We start from the raw sequence: 6,084 nt of genomic DNA, 5'->3' as shown, positions 1-6,084 counted from the left end.
TGCTAATGTGATCTGTAGAGAGTCACAGGCATGGAAGCTATTCTTCTCTTTACTGTGTGTAATGGGTAACTTAGCTTCTTTTCACATGGAAGATGCTGGACTAGTTGTGGAAACAAACAAATAAAAACAAGTGAATCTTCTTGCTACCCAGGAGCTAAAAAAACCATGAGAAATGCACAAATAAGTATAACAGGTCACACACATGTAAGTTACATAAAATGGAAGCAGTAGGGCTGGAGAGATGGCTCAGAGGTTAAGAGCACTTGCTGCTCTTACAGAGGACCTGGGCTCAGTTCTTAGCATCTGCACGGCAGCTAGCAACCATCTGTATAGCCCAGTTCCAGGGACTCCAACAAGTATGCACATGATATACATCTGACTGCAGGCAGTGCATTCATACACTGTGAGTAAAACAAGTAAATCTAAAAAAAATTGTTTTCAGAAATAGAGGTAAGAGTATAAAGGAGATATAAAATGACTCCATGGGACAGAACAGTTTTGGTTGTACAGAGAGAACCACAGGTGTAAAATGGCAGAAGAGGGGAGGGCACCCCTGGCAGGGAGGCCATGATGGCTAGAACTGAGTGAGTGAGTGAGTGGCTGGCTTTTTGGAAAGACCTAACATCCAAGTTATGATGGGTGCTACAGAAGTGTGGGGCTGGATTCTCTAAGATTGTGTGAGCTCCTGGATAGACTTCAGGGCTTTTTCTGAGCTAGAAAACCACTGGAGGTTCTAAGCTGTGGAGTGTCCTGGTGACAGGACTGTGTGTCCTGGTGACAGGCTGCTGTGGGGAAGCTGAAGCTCACAGGCAAAATAAGGAAGCCCCTGGGAAACTAGTCAACAAACCAGGGCGTTGTGGTAGCAATGGTAATGAAAGAGTGTCGAAACTGTGTTTTGGAGAACTTGCTACTGAAAATGCAGATGGGGGGGGGGGGGATCCTGGGAACTCCTGGCTGCAAGGGGTTCTCAGAATGATAGGATGGCCTGCCTGTGTGAGCGCAAATGTGAGGAGAGGTCAGAGGTGGTGCGGCCTAGGCAGAGCCACTGCCTGGGGTTCTGTTAGAGATAGACTTGGGAGGCAAGGTGGGTGGCTTTCATTTAGAGCAGAACTTGACAGTTTAAAAATAAATGTTCGTTTTCTGATTTTCAAAATATATTCTCTTTTCAGGAAACTTAAGTTACAAATGCTTTTGTTTTGTAAAAGAAAGCCAGAAAAAGTCACATGGGTCCGTGGAAGGCTATTAACTTCTGTCCTCCTGAGTTGGGTCTTGATGGTATTTGATGTGGTCTAAATTCGTTAAACAGTGCACATTTGTTTGTTTTTAAGGCATCCACGGTGTTAAAATACAATGTAATGTCCTCAAGGCACTCTGAAGATGTCACTCAGCCTTTGGTTTTAATTCTGCTCTGGACCACCTGTGCTCTTATATCCCAATGCTACATTCATCTCTATCCTTCCAGTTATGATTCTAGAAATAGGGAGTTGGGTCTGCGTTCTGGCAGAGAAAGTGAAACAGACAAGAAATGGAGCTCACAGAGAAATGTGAATAAAGGAAGGGTGGACAGAAGGGAGAAACAGCTCAGCGATACTGAGCCTTTCCTAAGGAGATGGCGTAAACTTACTTTTCAATCTTGTGTTCATCTGTAAAGAATAGGTTCCCCAGAGTAAGGCACTCTGTGTGCTACAGTAATTCCAAGCAGCGTCTATAGTGCAGCTGCCAAAATGAAAATACTATAATTAGAACCCATATTTTTATCTGCTAAATGTGCTAGATTGCTACTTTTTCAGTTTATATGACATGGTGGAAGTAATAAAGACCTACAAAATTCATTTAAACATCACTGAGACAAGAATTTGGCAGTCTGTGTCTTGTGGGCCTACCTCCCATGGAGCTTTTCGAGTTCTGACCCAGCTCCACCAACAAGCTCGGCTTCCTGGGGGTGAAGTTCCAGCAAGTCATTTCTGTCCTTAGTCACAGATGGACCACTTATCCATAACACGGGCCACGTTTATTACCTTCCCATTCAGAGTCCCTCTGTCAATGGAAACATTGAGTAGCTTTTACTAACGTGTCAGACAGCTCAAGAGTGTGGCCCCTGATAATCACGGTTTTCTAGAAATAGTCTTCATTGTGAAATGCCTTGCAGCTGGACAAGTTGTCTTTTGTGTGGCTGTAGGAGAAAAGGTCATTTGCTCCCAGGCTTTTAGAAGCTAAAACTCAATGAGAAGAAACCTGGATCCTTGCCTTCCTGCTTTAGTAAGTTCCTTTTGTATCAAAGGCCTAACATATAAAACAAGCCATAATGGTGTTGAGAACACGGTTGTTTTAAAGAAGCCAAGAGAAAAGAAGGCCCGACAACCAAGACACAAAGCCTGAGAAGAGAGCCACATTAAAATGTGGTCAAATGTCTTCATGATTAGCCACACTGTAAAACAAAGTCAAAGGACAAGTTAAAAAGTAGGAAGTTCAACAAATAAGACAAATGGGCCATTTCTTGAGTTGGAAGTAATTATGTCAAGTCAGTAAAGGAGTAGCAATACAGGAGGGAATGGCTATGACAAGCAATAATAGAAATTAAAATGCAAATGACAGAATTGTGGGAGAGAAGCCAGCTTTCTGTCATGGTTAAATAAACAAAAGTTAAGACAGTGACTAGAAACCTATCTGGCATTGCTGGTGTTGGAACAGTTTGGGATGTCCTATTTGCAGGGCGCTGGAGCAATATATCTGGTTTAAAGCGTACGTGTCCTTTACTCTGTGTATTTATAGAAAATTAGCCTACTTGCAAAGCTGTACCAGGTGGCCGGCACACCCGTGTGTGTGCAGTTTTGCTTGTGGTAGAGGAAGGCTAGGCTCACCCAGCTGCCAGTCACAGAAGCCTGTGCTGTGGATTGTGGGATTGTTTGTGGCTGTGAAAAGGTAACAGTTTGCAGGTGCTGATGTGGACGGTCTCTAAAATGTGCTTCTGAGCAGAGAAGTGTGGTTTACGACAGTGTGTTTAGTGTGCTTCTACTTAGAAAACAGTGGCAAAGGTACATGTAGCAGCTTTAGCAAGGACCCTTCCTAGAAGAAGCCATCGCTGCCAGTTGTCTTGGGGAAGGAGCCAAGGAACTCCAGGTCTGGAGAGAAGAAAACCTTTATTTCTTGTTTTATATTCTTAACTACTGTTGGGAATTTTTGCCACATGTGACTATGTCTTAGGTTGCTTTCAGTTGCTGTGATAAACACTGTGACCAAAAGCAACCTGGGGAGGAAAGATATATTTCATTTTACAGCTTATAATTCATCACTGAGGAAAGGCAGGAATCTGGAGGCAGGAACTGATGCAGAGGCCTGGAGGATGCTCTCATGGTGTGCTTAGCCTGCTTTCTTATAGAACCCAGGACCATCTGCCCAGGCACCAAGCCCAGTGGGCTGACACCTCCCACATAAGTCATTAATCAAGCAAATGCCCCACAGACAATTTATAGGCAATCTAATGAAGGCATTTTATCAACTGAGGTTCCTCTTCCAAAACGACTCTAGCTGTGTCAAGTTGACAAAAATAAAACAAAACAAAGCACCAGGGCTGTATGCAGGGCTGTATGTATGACCTTTCCAATTAAGAGAAATTAAAGTGCTTCCTAGGTGTCAATGAGGAAATAACTCTTGCTTCTAAGAAGGTCCGAGAGAACGTATTCTGGAGCCCATATGAGTGGCCAAGGTTGGGACCATAGGTTCTGGTTATTCCAACCTCCATGTACCGAAGAAAGAAATGGGAAGCAAATCAAGACACTTTTCAAATACATCAATGGGATGTCATGTAGGAAGTTAGACATCTCACTGCATCATCTGATGCAGTGTGGCAGCGTTCTTAACCCTTTGCTTGGTGGGAACTAGTAGTCTGTACATTCCAAGGGATTTACGGAATCATCACAAAGATGCTCGGCCACATACAGAAGAGGGCAATCAGTGGGCCCTGAAGGGGCCCAAAGGCGGCCTAAGGTAATTTGGCTTTGGACTAGAAACACCCCATTCTCTCAGGTCTTTGGAGTTGTAATTAAGCAGGAGTTGTTAGAAGTTCAGCATGAGGGTGTATCCGTCGGGGAGCTGTCACTCACAGTTCAATGTTCCCCTGGCTGGTCTGGCACCACAGTTTATGCATATGGACTCTGGACAAAGAAAGTGAGAGAGAGCCGGGCGTGGTGGCACACGCCTTTAATCCCAGCACTCAGGAGGCAGAGGCAGGCAGATTTCTGAGTTGAGGCCAGCCTGGTCTACAGAGTGAGTTCCAGGACAGCCAGGGACACAGAGAAACCCTGTCTCAAAACAAAACAAAACAAACAAACAAACAGAAAGTAAGAGAGAGAGAGAGAAAGACAGGGAACATATAGTAAGTTTCTCCAGTGTAGAAATGTGGATTATTTGATATGTACATTTAAGAACTAAGATTCTTTTCTATAAATGTATAAAATTTAAATTCCCTTACATTGGTGTCTTTAAAAATAAATTCCATTTACTAACCTTCTAGATCCTTGGTCCCCACCCCAGTGTTAACAGTTTTAACAAGGTCTGCTAGGTAATCTCATGCTCATTTAGACCTAAGACCTACCTGCCTAGGGCAGAGGGCTTTCACTTTAAGCAGCAGTTAAGGAAATTGCATTTCACTAATCCGTTCTGTGATATGATCGCTTAGGTGAGTATCAGGTAATTACTGCTTAGACTCGAGGGACTGAAGAGCACGGTTGCTCTTGCAGGGGATCTGAGTTCTTTCCCAGCACCCACACACCTGCTCAGAAGATTCTGAAACTCGAGTTCTAAGCGACCTGATGGCCTCTCCTGGCTACCTTGGGCACCGGGCACACACACACACATGGGCAAATGCAAACAAAGCACTCATGATAAAAACAAAAACAAATCTTGAGGATTTAGACACTATGAAGAATTTTGTTGCCCTGCTTGATTCTTAAAGCTCTAGGACCATGTTTTTAAGTGTTTTTGCCTGGTGCTGAGGTGGGCCTCAAGACTGAGGTAGTGGGCGGCTGCTACTGCGAGTTTTCAGTAGAGGGAAAGGTATGAAATTAGAGCTCTGGCACTGAGTCCTTCTTCTCTTTGTGGTGTGTTATTTCTTGTTCAACATCACCCATATATAGGTAATTTTACACATACTTCGATGTAAGAATCATCGTCAGGCGCATGCTCCGGTCCCATCACCCAGGTTAGAACTCTGCAAAGTTAGCAGGTTACTGACCACTCAGCTTTCTCCCTCTCCCAGCTGTGTGGGTCGCGTCATGACTGTGGCTGAGGTTTTCAGAGCAGCTTGAATTGGGCCACTAAGAATATTTCAGGGCCAGCAAGATGGCTGAGCAGGAAAGGCATTCGCTGCCCCAGTTGATGGCTTGAGTTCAATCCCTGAGACCCACATGGTAGAAGGAAAGAACCAACTACTGCAAGGTGTCCTCTGACCTCCGCACACGTGCTATGGCACATGTGTGCACACGCATAATTTATAAAATAGATTTAGCTTTTCTCTCTTTTGGTTGAGGGAGGTTGGGAAGAGTCTCTCATAATGTAGCCCAGGCTGGACTCCTGTTCCCTATGTAGCTAAGGTTGCCTTCTCCTCCCAAGTGCACCGCCATGCCCAGCTTCTGTAGTTCTAGGCAAGCACCCTACCACTAGGACCACGTTCTGCCCCAAGAAAAAAATTAAAGTTTAAGAGTATTTCAAAGGCTGCTGAAAATGCCCATTGCTTTTTTCCTTCAAAGTAAGAGTTTGTCTTGGAGTTTTCCCCCTTAGTATTAAAAGAAACAGTAAAATTTATGTTACCCACAACAAATTGGTTATAAGAACAAAATAGGCTAGAAGCTGTTGGTAGTGACATAGTGAAAACACAACTGGATGTGCTTGTTAAATCATTCCAGGAAGTAGAGTGTAGCTGCTGTCCCTGAGGTTGGCTGTTGTTAGAAGAAAGCAGCCTCCTTACTCTGCGGCCTGCATCAAAGCACATCCCTGACAGAGTCCAGAAACTGGTAAGCCTTGTTCCCAAAGCTTTGTTCCTAAAGTAAATGTGGTTCCCAGAGAGTTGTTTGTTTTTTTTTTTTT

General features: G+C 44.1%; 1 protein-coding gene across 1 annotated transcript in view; it reads left to right on the top strand.

Annotated features, from left to right (window-relative positions):
• The window catches only part of Slc49a4 (solute carrier family 49 member 4), a 77,931-nt gene that overhangs the window by 20,607 nt on the left and 51,240 nt on the right, over positions 1-6,084 (top strand). The window lies entirely within an intron of this gene.

The sequence above is a fragment of the Mus caroli genome, chromosome 16 (assembly GCF_900094665.2).
Source record: "Mus caroli chromosome 16, CAROLI_EIJ_v1.1, whole genome shotgun sequence".
Taxonomy (NCBI): Eukaryota; Metazoa; Chordata; class Mammalia; order Rodentia; family Muridae; genus Mus; species Mus caroli.
The sequence above is the reverse complement of the archived record's forward strand: the minus strand, read 5'-3'. Positions and strand labels throughout refer to the sequence as shown.